Consider the following 23,711-nt stretch of genomic DNA (forward strand, 5'->3'; position numbering starts at 1 on the left):
TTTTGCTAGAAACCAATCCTTATCCCCCAGTACTAGAACTTAACAGAATGCAAGGTATGTTTGTGAATTGACAACATACAGATCTTAATTCTATAAATCTGCAATAAAGACACAAACAACGTAACAGTACATCTCAGAAGATAGCGTGGTTTACACGACTGAGATGCCTTTATTGTTCCAGTGCCTAAGTGCCTCAAAAAAAAAACCAAAACATTCTAGCCGTAACAATCTAAATCATATCACATACAAGTTACCATGTTTATTATGCTAACACACTACACAATTAAATCATGATTTGTCCAGCTCTTAAACTCAAATTTACAAGCAACAAGTCTTTTGAAGTGGAAGAACACTTGGAATAACAAAGTATGACATATTTAAGTAGCAGGAATGATTAAGTATGGCCATTCTGCCTGTATGTGCTCCGACAGCGCTCTAAGTAGACTGAATGAAAATCTCTTCAAGCACATAGAAATATTTTTTAAATCGTTATTCAGTTTTGTTTTGTTTTTTTTCTATCTACTTCTGTCACTAAGTAACTGTTCACAGCCACAAGCACTAAATAGCTTAGAGCATCTGGATATCTAATAAAAAGCACCACGCATATTGATAGCTCTAATGCGAACTTAGACAGCGCAGAGCTATCTCTTCAGCTACCCTAGCAATGCCTACAAATACAGTCGAAAAATAGTAGGCAGATGCCAACTAGCAGAAACTCATGTTATTTTAAGCGTGCAGATTCCCCAGGGAGATTTTCCTTTAGAATGTCGTCTGGTCTGAATACAGAAAATATGAAATCCAGTTCAATGAACAGCACCTCTAAACATCCAGGGCTTTGTTTAATTTTTGCTGTGCTTTGTTTCTCAACTTCCCAGCAAACTAATACTGCATTACCAACAGCCTCCTTACTATATCGTCTTTATGCATTTGGAATTCACACACAGAGACACACACGAGGCCTTTATACTGTCTCTTCTACAACTCATCCACACATATCTTATACAAAAAAAAACCCAAAACAAAGAAAAAACCCACAGCAAAAATAGATCCCAGTCCAGAACAAGATTATTTTTGCTGAAAAGTGGAAATGTACTTCATTATTTAAGCTAACATGTGAAATTTGAAAACCTTAAGCCCAGTCCCCTGTCTGCAAATAATGAGTCATTCAAGGAGGAAAGAAATCAAGGCACATATCACACAAATCAATAATTTTCATTGATATTTCTTCATCTAAGAACTTCAGTGCTTCTTAATGAATTCTAACACATTTATCAGATGAGTTCTGATGTGCTTGTTTGTTGTTCCATGGCTGATGAGCCATCGAATTTAATATAAAATTCATCATTACTCCTAATTCCTTCTTCAGCATTCTGCTCCCACACAGCTTCCTGTGGATGTACACTTGGCCGCTAATTCCTTCTAAAAGAGACATTGTATCTTGCAGCAACTCAAACACATACAGATACGTAACAAAGGCAAAAGTAAATGAAGATCTGCCATACTGCTCTGCAGTAAGACTTGATGAACTGCAGCACATGTTCACCTGATTTCAGTGCAGTCCCTGAGCTCAACACAATCTTTGTCAGTGGAGAAGTGTTCTGCAAATAGTAGCAGTTCTCCTGCTGTGCTCAGAATGACAAACAACTGCAACACCTACTTTTCTGGTATTGACGTGACCTTGCCGATGGTGAGCAAAGTTTAAGAGCCATAGTCACATAGACAGCCAGATGGGGAAAGGAAAACAGCTTCTCTGTTTCCTTATCCCAAAGTGAGAAAGCCAATACTTCACATAATCTCTCAAGGCACAGTTTGAAATACTATCCTCATCATTAAAGTAATAACTTACAGTCAAATTGGACCAAAAAATAACTTCACTTCTGCTGTTGCTATTTGTTAGTTGTGAACAAAGAAGTGAAAGCTTTTCCACTTCTAATACAGATCTGATGTAAGCTCAACCACCACATAAACACTGCCTGGCACTGTGACTGCATGGAAAATCAAGAAGAATTATTTGGGCAGCAGTTTGACTTGTATTCCTTTGAACAGAGCTTTCAACAAGAGCCTCCTGTCTAGGTGATAAATAAAGTAGAAGCACCACGCACAGACATGTACAGGCCACTCCTGTAAGCAGTAAGCTTTCTGTGTTTTGAGTTTGGTTTTTCCACTTTTGCATTTAAGATGAAATTTTCCATCTTTTCTAAAGGACTCCCACATTTAATTTACCTTCAATGAGCAGGTGGTTTTCAGCTGCCAGCTTCATCATTTTTATTATTATATCTCACTAATTCCACAGCAGAGATGTGCAAGACCAACAGTTCGTTTTGCTCTGCTGTCAAAGGCCCTGGTGGTGCTACTCAGGGTACAAATTTCTAACACAAGGGGAATATGCTGACTGGTGCACTATCTGAGCCAAAAAGCAATTACTAATACCAGATCCAGTCTCATCTACTCACAATAAAGCCAAGCTTGCCATCCTAAACAAATCAAGAAGCTCCTTGAGATTAATAAATAAATGGTAAATCCTTAAACATCATTATTTCTAAAAAGTAATGATAGAAACAGGTAGAAGTGTGAATTATTTGCAGCCTAAATCCAAACTTAAAGTATATCTATGTCACAGTAATTGCAAAATGCTGTTTATTTCTTACTCCATTTCAACAGTTCTGTGAACTGATTAGGAACTAAAAAAACAATCATTTGCAATGCATCAATAATTATCATACATGAGAGGTCAGAGGCAAAAAGCAGACTTTTCCCTACTCATTGTGTCTATTTATGTTTCCAAAGTTTAAGGCATTTTTCTCATTCTTAAGGCAAGGGGGAAGAAGTTTACAACCATCATCAGTTCACTACTGTGGCAAGGTTGTTCATTCTTGCCTTTATATATAAATATATTTCACGGTAATGGAAAATAGAATTTTTCATTCAGTGGAATTTCATATTTTTCTGACTACAGTAGTTACTTCCATACATACCTAACACATGCCTACATGTATAAACGTACTATGCTCCTCAGTCCTCTGAGAAACACTAAGATGCAATGCTTCCTCTTTTGTGTAACAACCGTTCTGGTAAGGCCAACATGGGGAATACCACATAATAGTTTGCATACAAGTTTCAGCTCTCACTGGAGGATTCATTCTGAAAGCATCCATGTGAGTAAACGGTCACTAAAATGATTTTTACAAGAGTTCTGTGTTTATTACCCACTGAGCAGAGATACCAGAACATGCAGAGTCCGGAACATTAAGGCAGTAAACTGTAAACTTAAAAGAAACCACAGATGTAAATAAACCTGCAGCTGGGCCTAAGTCATTCTGAGCTTACTCTGCTTACTCACAGAGCTTGGGAAATTCAAACAGGATCAATTCCTTTTTTTTTTTTTTTCTTTTAATCTAAGAGCACTGAATGATCAGCTTTGACCATCAAAGCCACCCTAACCAAATGGAACTCCGACAGACAGGATCAACACTAATTAAATCCAATATGTTTGCTCAAAACGCATTACAAAAGAGAGAAATAAGAAAGGTGTTTACTTTTTAAACAGCAAGTTTCAAGGAGAACTTCTCAGTGTGTGAATATAATCAAGGAAGGAGCAAAGGCAACAGATTCTTCTCAGTGTTGCACAGTGAAAGGACAAGAGGCAAATTCACAACCTTAAACACAGGACATTGCATTTAAGAATAAAGGAGAGAGTATCTTATTTCTCACACTAATATAAGTAAGCTGTAACAGTACTTAAACACTGGAATTGGTTGCACAGAGGTCTTTGAGACTCCAGCTTTAGTGATGTTCAAAATCAGACTCAGTGCAACAGCTTAACTACCTTCTTCAGCAGACACCTCTGCAAACATTAGCTACAACTAGATGTAACAGAAATATCACTAACAAGCTCAAAGGTTCTGACTTTCTACATACAGAGGTCACTCTCAAATTAATATCCCCTATTCACTTGCATTGAAATGTGACAGTGCCATTGCAATATTTCAGATGAACAATCAAAAGGAGAAAAAAAAGAAAATCTCATCCCTGGCCCATAGCACCAGGTAACTAAATGCTGCAGAAAGTAAATTCACTCTAGCAGAAAATAAATCCACTACAACTGTTCATACAATTTCAGAACACATCTGGCAATTGTCTTTCTTCTCCTAACACCACTTTTAAGTGCTAGATGCTAGATTCAAATACCACCTAAGTCAAAGTTAATTCTGGTCATATCAATAGATTTGGAATGGAAGCATATCAGATTCATATAATTACTCTGCATTCAACTAAAGAGCTTAGGAAATTTAATTCTTTTCTTCTGAAGTCAATGGGAAAACATGCAATAGTGGTGACAGTTTGTGTTTTTTTCCTCCAATTCACTCTGAGTTTCTGTAGTCCAACAGAAAATCCTTAACAAAAGCAATAGATGCGTTCACTGAAACCCCAGAAGAAATAAAAACAAGGCAGTGAGCCATCTCCGAACTTAGTTCAGCTACACAACACAGAGAGAGTTAAAGCATTATGGAAAAAAAAAACAAACACACACAAACAAGCCAATCCCAGAGGAAAACATGCAGGGAAGGGAAAATAATAAAGCACTGCCAACCTTATATTTTTCCTGAGATAAGCCCACAAAGTAAATGAGAAATACTTGGTGAAATCTGTCAGTCTACACAGTCAGATTTTGACACAACATCCAGACCTCAGATTTTTATAAGCTTCCACATGATTTCCAGCTATTTACTAGTTTTAATCACATAAGATCCAATGACATTATACCAAAGCACAATGGATCTTTCAAGTCTCTCTGAACAGTTTAAAAACTAGACATAAAATTTTCTGTTACTGGTTACAAAACAATTGTGAGTTGCATGTCTTCCAGATAACATACCTACTGCTTTACATTAATCATACACTAAATCTCATTTTTCAAGGATTGCTCTTTTACAACAAGCCCTTCAATAACTGTATATCAAGAACATCTACCTCAAAGGACCCTCAAACTAAGGCAAGGGGATGGAAACACACACCAATCTTGTGAGAAAACTCAGCAAACAATTGGGTAACAAGTAGGAAGGTGACATGGGTACAAAAGCCAAAAGGTACTTATGGAAAACAGTTGAATTTTTTTGTTTTGTTTGCTTTTAACATAGGAATTACATAATTGTAAACTTGATATATATGATTTCTTTTCCCCTTTGCTTCCTTTTCCTTATGTTTAAGTCTTACTCATCAATCCATGAAATGCACAGGCTGTCTCTACCAAATCAAACTTGATTGATGGAAAGGAGAAATACAATCTGCTGCTAAAAGAGGAAATAAGCTTGCTTGACCATTTCAAAAAAGTAAAAGGGCATTCAAAAGTAGTAAAGAGTTACAGCTGTAGTGGATCTAATTAAGGAGTAGAAATTAAGGAGTAGATGTTAAAAAGAAGCATTTTAAGAGGAAATCTAAGGTTGTGATCAGGAACACCAATTTATTAGAATGCCTTGTGGTTTTTAATAAGCTAGTAATTAAAACAGTAGAGTCATTTATATGAAATAAAATGGCATTGAGTAAAATAAACCTGACTTCGCAGGTTACATACTAATAAATAAATAAATCCAGAAGAAGAGAATTCCAATAGCAGGCAAGAGAGTACATCTAAATAATGTATTTTACAGTCAATTAAGGTTATGGTCAAGTCCATGATATTTTCCATGAGCTTTTGCAATTGCTTTAATAGGTTTCAATCAACAGTCAATACAGTGCTTTCAGAAAATGGCAGAGGATTAAGATAGACACTGGGTCATACTGACCTTCAGTCAGATAAAAGTTTGGTCTAAATAAGTTCAAGAGATTTCTTTCTTTAATCACTCTGGGGTAGTTTAATTTCCTTTCCCAAGCATAAGGAATTTCAACGTAACACAAGCATCCTTAGATCATTAAAGGGGCTTAAAACACATTCAAGTCAAGTGGATGACTCAGGTACCAAGCACTGCATCAGATCAACACAAACTCAAACACATAACACACCAGCAAAGGCATAAATTTCTAATTAATCAGATGCTTATTATATATATATATATATATATATATATATGATTCACTACATTGTCTCAACTTTTCTTCACCACGTTAACATATAATCTGCAGCACAGAAATATCTTCTGTAAGCCAAGATCCACTAACAATTCAACAGCAAACATAAAACTGTAAGACCAATAACTGTGATTAACCAGTCCATCCTCCCCCCTTTAAACATGAAATCAAAGCGATTCAGATAAAACCTCATCTTTCCTGTGAACACAGAGCACCGATCAACACTGACTTAGCTTTGACTGATCCCTCAAAAGCATTATCAAAGACCAGACCGAGTACAACGTAACTGCCACAAAGTCCTTTCTGGAGGTTTAGGGAGGTCTTTGGATGTTTCCTTTAAAGCTGTTTGCTGTTACCCATCACCTAGCACTTAAAAGATCAAATTAAGAGAACAATACTGTTTCTTTAAATTAATACAGTGATACAATCACACTATAATCGGTTACTTCAGCATACTCAAAATTCAGCATTGTTTTTCACAACAATAGTGATTCTTTGCAACCTCTTACTTACAGCGTATAGTTCAGTTCATTACAACTTTTAACACTTTTTTATGACAGATTTGATTTCCTTCTCCTACATGACTATATTAAACACTTTGCAGATCATCTAGAAATAAACACAGGCTTGGCTTCAATAAGCAGAACTTCTGAGGCTTAATTATACTTTTTTCCAGCATGTCCTAATACATTGTAGCATAAAGGAAATCTTTACATTTAAAAAATTACAGTTTACATTTCTATTCTGAATAGATTCTGTTCAGTAATCGTTCAGTAATTTCTGTTCTGTTGCTTCGGAGAGGAAATGAGCCACACTAAATATCTATACATGTCCGGTACAGATGCTTCCAGATACTCATAATAATCAAACAGAATTCGGTGCACTCCACATTGGCAAAGTGCTTTATCCTCTAAATATTTCTGTGCAGAGCAGAAACAACTCTACTATTATTTGATACATAACAGTGATAGTTTACCTCATCAAATTTAGCACTGCTGAACGGACCAGCTATTACAAATGCAGGCAAACATATATCTTACTTGGTTTGGTACTGATGGTACTACTTAGTTATTCGTTACTTACCACCTATATTTCTGTCTAATTTTTCATAACAGTGTCTGTTGACAGCTATAGCACCTATTCCATATTGCCCTCACTATTAACATGTACAAGAATATTCTCAAAGACTTCCACCAGATAGGCCGCAAAGCATGATTCACATCTACATCACTGCAATTTATAGATTAATATGTGGTGCCAAACTATGTCAAAGGCCCTGCACAAGTACAACATCAATTGGCCTACCATCGTCCACCACTGCCATCACTCCATCATAGAAGGCAACCATATTGGTGAGACAAAATCTGCTGTTTGTGAAGCCCTTCTGGCTGTCTCTGATCACCTGCTTATTCCTCACATGCCTTGACATCCCTTTTCAGAAGGATCCACTGCATGATCTTCCCAGGCACACGGTCAGGCTCACCAACCTGTAATTCCCCAGACCTTCCTTCACACATCCCTTGAAAATGGGAGTGATGTTTCCCTTTTCTAAGCACCAGGGACTTCACCTGACAGCCATGACTCTTCAAATAGGATCGAGAGCAGCTTAGCAACTACATAAGCCAGTTCCTTTGGTACCCTGCGACATGTACTATCTGGTCCCATAGGCTTGTACGCATTCAGTCTCATGAGGCTGTGTCAAATCTGCTCTGCTCTTCCAGTGGGGACAGTTTGCTCTCCCAGCCCCTGCTTAGGGGCACAGGGACATAAGCAGCACAGGAAGCCTGACTGCTGATGATAACTAACGCAAAAAAACTCTTTGAGTACATCAGCCTTCTCTATGTCTGCTGAAGCCTGTTCTCTCTTCACATTTATCAGATGGAGCACACACTCCTTAGCCTGTCTCTTCTGCCCAACATAACTCAAGCATCCCATTATTTTTCACACTCCTGTGGAAAAGTCCACATCCCCTTGATGCCTTCCTCTGTTTAAGTGTGAAGGTCTACATGCCTTGTTCCTACATTTAGTTTAACTTGCTGGATCAAAATCATTTGTGCATTTCTCTTTAACACCCAAGCATCATAATTCAGCTTGCAGCAACTGCTCCTTTTCTTCCCCACCCCCACACATTTGTGTGTGTATGTATATATATATATATATATACACACACATACAATGTATATATATATATATTTTTTTTTTTTCTTAAAGCCCTTCCTTTATGTTCAGTAATGTGTGTTGCTCCAGGGACAAATACGAATTGAAAAACCTGTGCATACATATCAAACACGAGTGACAGTTTACATGTAATGCATTTCCAAACTCCACATCTCTTCAAAATAAAAACAGGAAATACAGCAAAAGTATAGCAGTCAATTGCTTAGGCAAGTTATCAAGTATATGTGGAAGCAAAATCAAATCATATAACTTACCACATCTTAATTACTAGCAATGCTCCTCCTTGCATACAAGGAGCTAAATATTCATTAATTCAGAGCTATTAAAAAAAATGAAATGAAATTCTGTGATGCCGGAGTTTGAAATTAGGTATGTCAGAGTTCACTAAGAGTTGTGTGAATTAAATTCTTAACATTTTCTATCAGGAACATTCCAGGAGCACTTAGTGACAAAATATTTACTATAGAAGTATGCAGCTCAGGAAGCTGAGGAAGAGATCGAAACAAATATTTGTTCTAGACACATGGGAGGACAGCAGCCTTTATCGTTATGCATTCTGTGCAGTGGTGTGTTCAATACAAACGACAGGAACTCAACTCGCTATTGACAGTGTGCTCAGGGGTACTACTGTGCGTCATGAGAACAACAGCAATGTGGATCTGAGCCCAAATAAAAAATCTGAAATACAACATCTGCCATTCAATATTCTTCGAGCCTACTTTAAACCAACAGGACTCTGGATCCTGCTTACATCAACTCCCTATTACCCACCTCCCTTCCAGTTGTGAAGTACAACCATTTTCTCTTTCTCAAATTATCACTAAATGCCAATACAGTCCATAAATAATCCAGGTGGATTCTTGAACCAGGTATTATCCAACCTTCAACAAGCAGACACTATTGAAAGCCTTCAGAGGCTTAACAAACAACAACTCATCAAAAGCAGAAGCTGGCACAACTGATATTGACACATGAAATGTACTAAAAGAGACATGAATCAGAAGACAGTGTTAGTTCTCCTAACCTTAACTTACATAAAGAAATTTAACATTCAAGTCAATGTCATTTTTCCTCAACAATTAACACAATTTCACAATAGACATTCACATTATTGCCATTTTACGGTCTAAATTTGAGTACTTCTGTTTACATGAGCAGGTATCATTATGTGCAAATATTAAAATTGAGTACTGTCACCATCTCACCTGCCTGAGAACTACTATTACCCACATTACCAAGCCAAATATACAGTACTGTTTAAAAACTGAGCCTCAAATTCAGTTTTGAAAATTGCTCCTAGAAATATGTTGGAACTACTTAAGTAACCAAATAACACCCATGAGAAAAATCAGCAAATCCCTTCTCAAGGAAACATCAGGGAACAAACAGTGAAAATGTAAGTAACACACTGTTAAAGAGGATCTCCAGGACAAAACATTACAAGTGTGCATGGCTTTCAAAAGAATATTTATAATTTTTGAATAAAAATCCCTCCTTTTGGGGAACTTTTTATAACAATTTAAGTACACTGGCAAGTTATTTACTAATATGTTTTCACTGCTTTATTTTGTTTTTGCTTGAGTACTATTCCAGTATTTGTTTACTTCAGACAGCTGCAACACAGCACAGCTTTTTGCTAAGCAGTCACTGCTGGAAAGTGGGAAGGGACAGGAATACGTGGCACTGAGACACAAAGAGGAAACTCTGAAGGTCTGGGAGCTGTCGCCGATTGCAGAAGTGATCTGGGATGTGGGCCCATAAACAAGTGTTGGGAGGAAAAGTGGCGATAAACACCACCACAAGGTACATAAAAAAAATGCAGCAAGGATTATTTCTGCTTCCTTAAAAATACCATTTATATTTTTCTACCATCTTTAATTTCCATGAATGTTTTCATGCCTTCAGGCTCTAAACCTTAAACTCTTGCTGTTTTTACAGCTTATTCGCCCTGGTATTTTCCTGGAATTAAATCTCCTACGCATTTTTAAGTTGATAACATGGAATCATTTTTTGGTACATTACACCTGGTTGAGTATTTACTGGATCAGATCCTTTTATAGTCTAGAAATAAATGCTCTGTGCACATATGTGTTGACTCTTTGCCACACCTTACAAATAATAGAAAGACAAATGAAGTCCTACTTTTTTCTTTCAACTCAGACTTTTGTAAAGAGCAACAAAGCTGAAACTTGCATTCAATTTGAGACAGCATGGACTTCATGCAATTCACTTCAAGCTTCATTGAGGTTCTTTTGAATTCAAGTCATCATTTAGTTGTTTAAAACACAAATTATAAAGTTACTATAAAGTTATAAAGCCTGAAATGATTTACTGGGTTATTCTTCTGGATTTTGCTTAGAGAAGAACCATACTGGAATTACATCCACAACTATTGAGTAACTTAGAGTAATTTCCTTTAGATAAACTCTCATTTAACAGTAGCTTAAAAGCCAGTAAGGTAAGCCAAGTCCTTGCAGAAATGTATTTTAAAATTCAATAAACAACATGAAGTGTAAATTAAGATGCATTAAACATCTTAGACTATTACACTGATGACTCAGTGATGAAAACCTGCTTATCTATTAACCACAGCCTATAGCAACTAAATAAACTACTGACAACAACAGATCAACTCCTTGAAGTTACCAACAGGTGAAAAGGCTGAATAGGTGACGGATGTTATCCATACACAAACCTGCTGCATCCTGAAGAATGAAAAATGAACCAGAGCGTGCTCTTCAGGGATGTTTGCTACTTTTCTTACTTCTCCATATCTAAGACTACTTCACTTGAGCCTGATTGGGTTCAGCTTCTTAGAACCTATGAAGCCAAATTACACAAAGGCTGTTCCAAAAGCAAAAACTCATATTTTATGGTATCAGACCACGGCATCAGAGGGGCATGTTGGTGGTATGGCAGCAGAAACCAAACCCTGCCAATACTCCATTACATTTTATTGCCATGTAATAGATGGCAGCAAAGGGACAACCTGACCAAACAGCATGTGGCATAGAAGAGCAGATGAAGCAAAGGTGCGTCACTGAATTTCTCCATGCAGAAAAAAATGGCAGTTACTGACAATCAGTGACATTTGCTGAACATTAATGGAGAACAAGCAGTGGATGTGAGCACAGCAAGGCAGTGAGTGGTGCACTGATGTACTGGTGGCAGCAGCCGTGTTTCACCTCTGCTGGTGCAGATTTTTGTAAGCACTGTGCACAAGCTCATGTTCATCACTGCTGATAATGCACAGCTTATGGTGGTGGCTGCAGTGAAGAAGGGCATTTTGTTACCGAGATTCTGCTCTATCCAATAGTGTTATCGTGCCTTTTGCACCTGTTATAATTACAACAGAAACAAACAGGAGGTATTACTGGCAAAGCAACCTACTTAAGTCTTCTCTCTCTCACTTCTATTTATTTCAGTATTATCACGTTGCTCAATACCTATGCAGTGCAAAAGACTTTTTTCATAGGCAACTCTAAGTCTAAAATGTATTACTCAAAATACTCTCTGACATGACCAGTATGAAGGAACACCTGATCTGGCCTGGATAATCACACATTCAAAATCCACTGAAACTCCATGAAAGGGATATTAAAACCGGCTGCACCAGTCACAAGGTAGAAATCAGAGATTCACATTCAGCTCAGTAAAGCTGCCCAAAAATATCCAAAATTACAGACACATGGTACTTCAATCTAAACAAACAACTGTACCCAAAAAGAGTCTCATAAGCACATTACAACCAAACAGGCCACTCTTCTGTTCTTTAATGTTATTCTCACTTGGGAGAATGCTCTCAAGTCATCTAGGAGGCTTCTAGATCTTCTTAAGACTACTTTTATACATTTCTAAGTACATTCATTTGTTCTAGCCACAAAAAGAGTTGTACTCAAGGACTGGAACAAGTTGGAAAGTCCTAGCAAGGTTGTAAAGTCTCCCTATGAGAAGGTGCTCAAAACCCTACCAGACAGGTGGGCAGCCTGTTTCAGCAGAGCCTACCTGAGCCAGAAAGGTGGAACAGACTATCCCTAAATGTCCCTTGCAGCCTCACTGATTCTCTGACAAGTTCTGTCCTTAACAGGACAAGAGAAAAAGACTGTGTTATGAGAAAAAACTTATGTCATCTATCCATGAGCAAATATGAACTTGCACTCCAAAACTAGTGGGACAGTTTACTGTAAACTGCATTTAATTCACCATCGCTCTTACAAAGGAGCACCTTGTCTAAAATCTTTTAAATGTAAACAGTAGGAATTATTCCAATTTTCTAGTTAAAGCCTCAGTAGTCAAACAGCATTGAGTGCAAGCTTAAATTTCTCAAACATGTTTTTACAGAAGCTAAATGACAACTATTAACACATCTAAAAGCTAACCTTTATGTTATAGATCTTTCAAAAAGAAACTCATTTATATCACTTAAAAATATTAGTTCTCCTGTTAATCACAAAAATGGTAGACAACAGATATAATTACATTGTAGTCTTAATGATAAGCTGTTTCCATGTCACCTGCAGATCAGTTAAGTAATTCTTCAGTCTAGGAGGGATCCTAAGAAACCGTATAATACTACTCTACTCATTTCTAGATGGTAAATAAGTAGTTTCTAGTTATCATTCACAGAATTTACTGCAGAAAAACTGGATTCACAAGAAGCTTGGAAATATGATGCTTAAAAAATTAAAATAAAAATAATACAGAAAATAAACAAGGTTTCCTTCTGACATACAGAGCCTTTGTTCAAACCTGCAATGGAGAGAACACAGAGCTGCAAACAAATTTCACAGCATTGTTGTTTTTTGGCACCATACAGACACACATATACAACATACAGAATGCTTGACAGCACTACACATCCAGTACAACACCATACCACCCCCAGTCATTTAAAAACATTCGTTAAATGGGTATTTTCTGGCAATCATAGAGCCCTTCCTAGTAAATAGAGAGAAGACTTCTAGTCATGAAACTGTTTTCCTAATAGTTCAAGAATCAATTGTTATTAAGGTGTTTTTTTGTTTTGGTTTTTTTTTTTTTTTTTTTTTTGGTTACGTTCATCCAAAAAGAAAAACGGAAAAGAAGAAATCACATGGAGAGCACAAAATCCACCAGCTCAGTAGATTAAAATACAGAGCTCAGTGTGAGAGCCCATGTACATACATACTGAATCCTCCCAGAGCACATCCCATCTCCTCTGAAAGGCTTGAGATACGAGTTGGTGAAAGGAATAATGCACCAAATATTACTTTAATGTTTTTCATGCACTTTTTTCTTTCTGCTTTTATATATGCACACTCATTTCCATTTCATTTCCATTACTGCTATAAAATACACTCCTTACACTGCATACCCAGTGAGGTACCAAGTTTGAAAAATAGCAGAAATAAACAAGGAATGGATTTATTTGAGCTTATGCAAATCCTAATAGATTCTCCAGCTTTGAAAACAGGGAGCAGAGAAGTTAGTTTTTACTCCTTATAGAACATCGTCTGTCTACAAATTGCCATAGTAATCATGAAGCCATATAAACATCAGATTTTAGATACTTGTTGTAGAAATCTATTTTGTGTAATATTACTTGAAATCTCCAAATACCTCATTTCTACCCCAAAATAAGACTTGCCAAAGTAATTGTATAAACATGCTGCAGCTAAACTATTTCAGAACTACAGTATATATGGCTTCATTCTCCCTCACATGAAAAAGCAAATATGAGAAGCAACATCATCTAATATTACCAAAAAAATTGATAGGTTCAAAATCATTAAAAGTAAAATGCAGCCTCACAGCCGTAGCTTCGGAAGGCTGAAGTCTCTCTAGAGACAAGAGCACCACCTAGAGACCAACCAAGGCATCCTCCCGTCGTTTTTGCCCCACGAACTACCCTACCGTTTCCACATCAAAACCTAAAATAGTTAAGCTGTTACAAATTGATGCATCGCAGCAGTGCAGGAGTTTCACTGAACTTACATCAGCTAACAGTCCGACCGCATTACCATAACAAAACAGCTCTAATATCCCAGTAGAAAAGATTTACTGCATTATTATTACTAAATTATCAGTTTCTATTCCTGTCAATAAAAGACAAAGGAAGATCAAACTCACGTTGACTACAAAACACTCCTTCAAAGCCTCAGCGGTCACTAGGCAACCAGCTAGTCATCAAAACTAAGGAAACTGGCTGCCATCCCAAATAATTTAGTAGTACTATCCAACACTATGGAGGACATCCTGCTGCTCTGAAGCTGTGCTGAAGGACATCAGCAGGCTTTATTTTCACACAGCTCTACAATCAAAATTCCATGGTTTAACAGCAAAAAATAATAATAAAAAAAAAACCTTCAGGACCAGGATTGTCTTGTGCTTATAAGCATCTCAAAATACTTTTGCAAACATACAACTGTTAAATCTTGGTCACTGCCATTTATTTATTGTTCATACTGTATTGTCTTACATAGCCCTGAAGAATTCCAAGTAGCAGACCGTGACCCTGCTGAGTGAGAACTGCAGAAAAGCAAAATAAAAGGGGTGATGTTGCCTTGAATACATGTCATAACCCACAGCCATATGCATAAGACTGCAAGCACTTGAACCATATTGCTAGAGGACTACAAATGAAAAAACTCTCCTGGCCACATAGATCATGTTAGAATACCAAGTCAAAGTCCAATTGTTGCCAACTCCTTGCCTGTAATTTTTGAATAAGACACAGAAGGCAACATTGCAGCATTTTTTACAACTTTTGAGTAAGTAATTTAATTTACTGCTCAGTTTGGAAAAGCGATATGACTTACCAATTATGCAAAGACTTCTAACAACATTGCAGACTCGTGGCTTATACTCGAAGCTACTCAAGCTGAGAAACTGGAATTTGAATAGTGGACGATGTGGACAAAATTGACAAGTTTGAGTCAATTGCTGTAGCAATCCAGATAGAAATGAGCAGCAAGGCATCAATTTGTCAGAGGCAGAAACATGGATTTATAAAATGACGGGGTCCTGACACAGTATCAATTATGTGGACTGACAGGTTAGTGCATATCATAGAGATATCACGCAGAAAGAATATGAAATACCTACAGACAGCCCGAAGGTGAGACACTAGTGAAGTTCCTGTCAGTGAGGTCTATATTGAATATAGTAGCAAACTTCCTCTCAGCTTGAAAGTAGCTGTTGTGTTGCTTCTACGATCTGCGGGATCATTCAGGAATTCACAGTTTTGATGTAATACCGCATTAGACTCTCAATTGAATTGAAACAAGCTTCTTATTAAACAGCTAGTTAACTTTTTACTCTTTGTCAATGACAAAACTACTACTGAAGTACTAAAAATGCACTGGCTGTGAGAAGCCACTGGAGAATACATGAAGTTTATAAATCTGATTAAGGGATCACCTATTTTATGGATTCTTTTCATATGAACTAGCAGTGAACATATGATAAAGTTACGCAATCAATACTCAAACCATGAAAATAACAATTTAGCTAAGAGCATGAGTGCCTACCAGGAAACTCAAGACTGAAAAGTAGTGCCAGAAACTATTAGTTTTATTAGGGCCTCCTTCAACTAAAAACAAATGATTGAAAAAGAAATGCCAGTCTTTCGTAAGGCAGACAAATCCAATGACTAAAATTATTATTAGAGGCACAAAAAACCTCACACTCAAACCATTCTAAATTAAATTTCCCAACAAAAAACCCCTTTTACACTGGGAATTGTCCTTACCTACTGGTACAAAATCCCATGTTTCTACTCTCAACAGGAGGAACAGCTCTGTTTTTCCCTAAGCCAGACTCACCCTGAGGATACCTATTAGATTTTTCTGTTGATGGATTTTCCTCACTTACTTAATCCACCAAGGACTAGTAGGGTAGTTGTAGGAAGTACATTTGCCAGCTTTCAAGTTGCAATTTTCACAACTGTGACCATTTGCTTTTACCAGCCAAGGCTCCAAACAAAAAATATACTGACTCTGTAGTACAGTACAGCAGCTTCCTGACAAACACTTTAAGACAAGCATGCACTTATTTTGATGACAAATTCACATAAGATGATGGAATTTAGTTTTTAATACAACGCCACCATCTTTCTTCTGACATAGCAGGAAAAAAATTGCTAGCAATTTAGTACTTCAGAAACAGCACCAATAATGTCTCAGAATCAATGGATACCATTTCCAGCTAACTGTGAGTTTTCCTTTATCACTTGTCCCACTATTAAGAAACTATATTTTAAAAGACTAGATTTAAACCTGGCTTTTAGGTAATCATACTTCACATGAATACTTCCTCTATTCTCTCCAAACTCTCATCGAAATAATCCAGAAACTATCAAACATCTTCAGCTACAAATCAGTGTTTTGTTCTCAGCATTTCTGAGTTACATTTGCAAAGCAGGTGCATCTCTGAAAAATAATGAAGTTAAAACGGGATAACCCTGTTCACAATATTCCCCCAACAGAAAGACCCTCTCAAGCAGCACTTCCTCTAGAAGTCAATCAAAAGCTGTTGCAATCTGTTCAAACTATCAGGTTGTGCTTTGTTTTGAGCATTTTGGTCAAGATACTTCAGAGCTTTAGGTCCTATCCTGTATACTTGGTTATTACATGGGCATTTGTGCAACTACACTTCAACAATTGCACTCAGAGCTTTTTGCATGGAGAAAGTAGTTTATATGTACTTAAAAGCAAGGAAAGGTAGTGACTACACAACAGTTTAACTAAACTAAAACTATCTGACCACTCAGCTAAGCTCCTGTCAGGGAATTTAATTGTTTGATATGGAGCATGTTCACAGTCCCTTTGACATTGGGCCATTTGAATTCTTTCATTTGGTATGGACGATGCTAACACCTGTCTATGACTGTTTTCACTGTGACAAATACATCTCTGCTTGTCCAGACCCAATTCCTCAGTTTCATACCTTAATCACTCTTTTTCTCAGAGTTCACATTATGTCATGAAAATGCAGCATTACAATAGCCTCTACTCTTATGAAGAGAAACACAGAAAATAGGAAGACTCCTATTTTGTGATAACACTAATAAAACCACTTAAGTATTTCTGAAAGCTTTATGCTTTCCCCACGTCGCAATGTTATTCACATCTGTCAAGTACTCTCCTTATTCAAAGTGCCTTTCACTAGGTTTCCTTGCAAAGAGAGCATTGTTCAAGCTGTTAGCAAAATACAACCTCGTTTAGCATTTGAAATTAACTCTCTTGCAAAGCATTTCCAGACAAACAACTCAAGGACATCTCAAGCTTCAGAAAAACAAGTCCTAAGAATTAACAGCACACTGAACTACCTTAAAAAAAAAACAAACAAACAAAAAACCAAATAAAAAATTCTCCTGTTTTGTTACTAGTTGGACATAATTTATCTTTAATTGTACCATAACCACCGAAGCAACGGAAACATAAAAAAAATACATACCCAAATTAATTCATTGACCTTTAGATAAAGCTGTCATCGCTCAGCATTGTGATAAACCTTTCGGCAACATGAAATGCCTTCTACAGGATGAGCCTCAGCAGTAAGTGAAGGCACTGGCGGAGTAGCTCTATTGTGAGGACAATCTCATACACATTTTGATCAGCTAAAACTCTCTTCAAATTAAGAGAACTTCATTTCTGTTTGCTTAGACTAGAGAGAAAGAAAACCCATCTACAGTATTTCTTGAAGTGTGCAAACAATTATTGTGAAATGTGTTCAACACTCGAGGAAAAGAAGCTGATCAAATAGAATCTTGGTAGATTTTCAAGTGAGGTGGCTCTCATTGGGTAGGGTTGGTTTTACCTTGTTTATTTAGTTTTGTGGAATTACATTTAAGAGCTTCTTTTGAAAGCTGTTTACACTTAGACAGCATCAAACTGCTGACTACATGCACTATTTTGCCCCACTTAACCTAGGAATTAAATTTTAACTTATCTTTTGAGGCTTATGTCTAATAAGTTTAACAAATCAACAATAAAATGGGGTCACGCTCTGAAAGTAACAGAAAGTACATGTTTTGATCATGGCTGACACCTGAATGCCTTTCATATTAACCTGCTGACATGAAGAGCATTTGCAAACTACAAATCAGGTAGCGGGATTTCTGAGCTTTAAAAAACAGAATAGTTACAGAATAAATGCTTATCTAAGCAGAATATCATCTTCCTAACACCTTTAAGAAGGATACAAAGGCAAGGGAGTGAATGGACCATGGCAGGGAATTGAGGCCAACTAACATTTGCATGGGCGTATGTATCGTGAAAAAGAGACGAGCAGCACTTTTTCCAATTAATAGTCCTTTTCTGGGACTCAGCCATTATGCATGCAAAAAGTTACTGCTGTAAGTACTGAATCTAGAAGACTGTTGCTAGTGTTGAAAGGCCTTTTTAATTTTAGATGAATACTTTTTGATCCATACTCTTTTCCATATGATTAACCAACCTCCACTGGAGATTTCACCATGCTGTTAAGTGGAAACATGAGACTGGGTAAACTAAGTTGTACTTATTTACATCTTTAACTTCAGACACGCAGACAGATCCACCTTCACCACTAACAATCCATATATCTGGGGCAACTGTAAATATTCTCTGAAGGAAATATTCTTTGAACATCTCACTATAAGAATACACAGTGCATTACATCTGTCTAGCACTGTATTACTAACATAAAACACAAATATAACATATTTAAGTACTAGTACTACATTAAATGGAGTTAGCATTCCCGCTGTATATTACCAGCGGGGATACACTACTAGCTGTCTCAAAAAAAGTTTATTTTCAAACAGTATGAATTGAAAGAATAGGATTTACAAATGTATACAAAAGTAAAATGTGATTGAACCCTCTATCATTCTTACACAACAGGAGAATGGATAAGCTCAGATTAACATAAATATGCATTTCCTGGAAACACTGTGACATCTCAATTACAAATAGGAACTGATAAGTTAACCTTCAGTATCCTTTAAAAGAAAAAAACAAAGCACAACACCCTCAAACACTCCTTATCTCTTTCCCTGAAAAAAAAAAAAGCCCAAAACTCATTGGGACAAAAGAAACCTTTTCATTTAAGTTGGTAGGGGACTATGAAAATTAATACCAGCTCTCCAACGTCTGAGCAAAACCCCACCGTGTAACGCTGGATTTCCCATCTTTGCTTTTCTTGACAAAGCTGTTTAGCTGCAAACCTCAGCTTCCACAATATGAAAACAGATTGATCTGTGATGATTTTTCTGTAGCCATCTTACTAACATAATAGGTAACGAAGAAGAAATTACACTGCCTCAAGTGCTGTGAAATTAATATGAACAAATGCATGCAATAACTGCTAGTGACAGGCTTTTAAGAACAACAAAAACCTCAGAAGTACAATGACTAGAACATGTTTTCCAAAAAAACCTTGCAAGGTAGTTTTAATGAATCTTTTGTGGTTCAGTGATCTACTGTCTTAGGTCATTCTCCTGATGAAGCCATGTTCAAGTCTCATTATATCATTCAGAAAGCACTACTGACATTGAGTTTCTTGTAATTAACAAGCAATTTGTTGCAATTTCCCTTGCTCGTGGCTTGCAGTGTTTTAAAAGTAAGATGTGACAAATACTCTACACATAAGTAGAACATACCACATCATACTGAACAGCCCTTAAATTCAACATCTCAGATGCACTTTAAGCTTTGGGCAGAATCACCTTTCTAGGAGATCCTTCCTCCACTGTCATCTCTGCTTTTCAACACAAAGAAAAAAAATGTTAATGGTGAATGCTCAGAAAAAAGCACACTGGGTGGGGTACTGATGGCAGTACATAAATGATAGAACATAAATCAGTTCCGTATGGGGGATCGAGTAAAACCCAGTCAAAATAACCAGCCTCATCATGAGTCAGTCACTTGTTTATTACATATTTTTTGCTGTTCACAAACACGCAAGTGGAAAAAAAAAAAAAAGACATATTGCCATCATTTCAGGACAGACAGAGAGACTAGAAGGCACTTACACAATAGGGGTTACAGTCTCGGAACTCCTCCATGTACAGGCAGTGTTCATACCGTTAGAGTCAGGAAAGAGGAAACAAAACTGGAAAAAATGGCACTTGACAGTGGGAATATCTGTCTCTTAACAGCGTGGCAGAAATTTATCATCATAGATGACCATCTGACAGACATGGATATCATGACAGTTATATTGATTTTAACTATGAGCAGGGCTGTTAAAGTACTAAATTGGGTTAGAAGAGCATCAGATTTCTTGAGCATTTGCTGAGAAAAATACACTCACAGTTTATAATCTATGAGGTTTTTTTTGACAGCACAAAGGCAGCCTGGAAAAGTTGATATCAAATAAATCTGTTGAAGACAGCTAAAGCCACAGTAACTCAGAAATTCCTTGTTCTCAGAACAGCTAGAGCCCTGAAGAGCTTTCAGAAGCATCAAATATGCCTGTGGTGCTACCAAGTAGCAATCTGCTCATGAGAACTGCTGGAAATGGGTTCAGTAAACTTGTTCCCTACCAGATATAATCTACAAAATCACAGCTTCTTGCAGGTGATAAGGAGTCACATCAATAGCACACTAAATGGTAAAAAAATCTATTTTACAAGGGCTCTGTATCCTACTAAATAGACTAACATACTCAAAAAGCATTTGAAGCATAGATTGTGATAAAAACCAAAGCAAAGACCAAAAACACAGAATTGAGTGCCCAAACTCAAATATGACCTCTACTAAAGCAAGTTCCCTACAGCACACAGGAAAGCATCCAGGTGGATTCTGACTATCTCCATAAGAGACTCCAGAACCTCTCCAGGCCGTCCATTCCTGCGCTCTGTAGCACTCACTGTGAAGTCCTTCCTTGTGTTAGTATGGAACTCCCCACGTTCCTGTCTGTGATACCCTGACACCACATCCATGACAATATTGCTTCTCATTGAGGAAGCATTCTAGTAAAGCTACTTCCTCTATTTCATGCCACTTACCTAAATAATTACAACACTGTTTATGAGGGGTCTCTCCTATAAGCATCGTAACCATTCAGAAGCCCTAACTGCTTTTACAATGGTATTCATGAGCTTTGATGACCATAGTACTGAAGTGCGTAAGAGCTCCAGTGCCTTGGAACAAGTCAGTTGCACTGGTATCTTAAATCACTGCACCCCTAATCGCTACCGATTTCTGTGTTAAGCCTATCTTTGACAACAAGGTAGTTAAGATAGTGCCATGCAAAGCACTCTCTCCTAGTCCTAACCATCTCTGCAGCAAGGTTTACTTTAAATGATGCAGAAAGTAGCAAAACACATTTCAGTTTCACTAGAATTGATGTAATCACAAATGTAAATTCTGATCACTAATCTCAGTACAAAGTTCTCTAATAATCCAATTCAAATACCCATCTTAAAACCTAAAATTCTATTGCAGACAGACACATTGCTAAGTTCTCACCCATTGCACAGGCCGTTAATGAGCAAATTACAAACCACCTTTCAAAACAGCCACCAGAGAGGATCCTGTTTTTCTCCACACGTAGTTCAGCACAGTGCTCAACCGCTTCTAAAGCTGAACACTGCATGGTAACTGCAATGAATGAGTGTACAAGAGTTGTTTGATGGGGATGTTTCATCTCATCACATGCATCCACCCCATTGCCAAGCTGCCACAGTTAGGCACTACCGCAACTCCTATTGTTTTATTATACCTTCCTACCATTTCATAAATTTGCTCAATACCCAAAATCTGTTCAGTGATAGTTTCTTGTGGATTTACCTGCAACTACAAAAAGCAGTAAATTCAGCCACTCCCTGAAAGTGCAGTCCTGCGTGCTCATGCTAAGGAATGAGAGCACACACAGCTCTGGTGCTCACCAGGCTTAGTGATTAGGCATACACTCAACAAACCATTCTTCATGACATGTACACATGGGAGAGACCTTCATTTCTTATTTGTGAAGTTAATACAACATCACAATAACAGCATAGGGATGTACACAATCCACCAATTGCTTTAGTTTCCACAGGCATTATCCCTGCTTTTTCAGTTTAAAGTGTTATGAAGTAGTTCCTGTAGATGCACAAGATGCAGTTAATTTTGGTGCTTACTAAGGAGAAACATTTGTAATGCTTGAGAAGCATCCACTAAAAGAGAGAAATACCATCAAAAAGTAGTCAATGGAAGAGGCAACTTCCCCAGTATCTACCTAAAGGATTTTCCAAGTTCAAAAACACCCAGGACAAAAACTGGTCTGTAAATGAGGTAAATAAGCTCTTAGTAACAATAAGAACAGAAAATTAGCAGCTGTGCATCTGTCTCTGAAAACTTGTTAAGTGTAAGACTGGCAGAAATTCAAAGCAGCTGTCCAATTCACAGACTAAATCACAAGTCAAAAAATCTAAGCTTTAAATGTTTTAACATAATGTATCACTTCACTACCTCGAAGTTAAGAAAAGTACTTAACGTTTGTTTTAGTTTTTTGTTTGCTTTTAACAGTGTTGTATGGAAGACAGCACTCAACTTTTAGGGAAAGGACTTAGGTCAAAAGAACAGTCTTGAAAAATACTGGGGATTTTGGTGGTTGTTTTTTTTTTAATCGTTTGTGTAGTTGTTTGTGATAATTACAGATATTTATTAGCAATTACTTCTTTCTCCTGTTTTCTAGATCCACTTACTCAGAAAAGCTACAGAAAACAAAACCCTAAGCAACCTTGCATGTGTCCAGCCTCAATTTCTAGTCATTGTTGTGGGAAATGGCTTTATTATTATATTGTTAATTAACATTCTATGTAATAGCATCTTTCAAATTTAATACAGTAATAAGCCCAATAAATCACAATTTTGCCAGACAGATTTTAAATTGGGGAAAAAAGGCTTTGATATTATGACCCAAGTAATAGCATTCAAAGTAAAGCAAACTAACACCAAAAGAAATTGTAATGATCAATTAATATTCAAAGTCTTAGTAAAAACAGTGTGTGAAGTTAACAAAGGAAGACAATTTTTGTTACAGTGTTAATTGTTCTTAAGTACTTCAGATACACAAACCAATGCCATCTCTGTCAGACAAGAAAAATCTTCTCTAATAAATGGATCTAACTACTTGCAGTTCAAATGGCAAAGCATAGGAATTTGTTTAAAATAACTGCACGTATGCATCTTGACTACAGTGTAAGAGCCTCCCATTACAAAGTATTTTTAAAATGAATACAAAACCACGATGAATAATATGAAACTTGCATTCTGTTTTCCTAAGACAAATTAACATAACAAAACGATTGAACATCAGCTTTAAATGGAAAGGTCAATGTAAAGCACTTGGCATTTCATTGTAGTTTTAATTACTCTGAATGTAGTTAACTTCAAAGACTACTGGTTTTTTTTTTTGTTTTGACATTACCAGAGGACTAAAACATATTTCAAACTAACAGGTCCAAATCTGTTGATAGTCCTGAGTTCAAAAGTCACAAAGTCCTCTCCAACTTC

The 23,711-nt window shown here is 36.9% G+C and overlaps 1 protein-coding gene across 5 annotated transcripts in view; it reads right to left on the reverse strand.

Annotated features, from left to right (window-relative positions):
• Positions 1-23,711, reverse strand: part of LOC107316441 (uncharacterized) — a 297,655-nt gene that overhangs the window by 217,093 nt on the left and 56,851 nt on the right. The window lies entirely within an intron of this gene.

The sequence above is a fragment of the Coturnix japonica genome, chromosome 7 (assembly GCF_054131305.1).
Source record: "Coturnix japonica strain WE chromosome 7, WE-NBRP24, whole genome shotgun sequence".
NCBI lineage: Eukaryota > Metazoa > Chordata > Aves > Galliformes > Phasianidae > Coturnix > Coturnix japonica.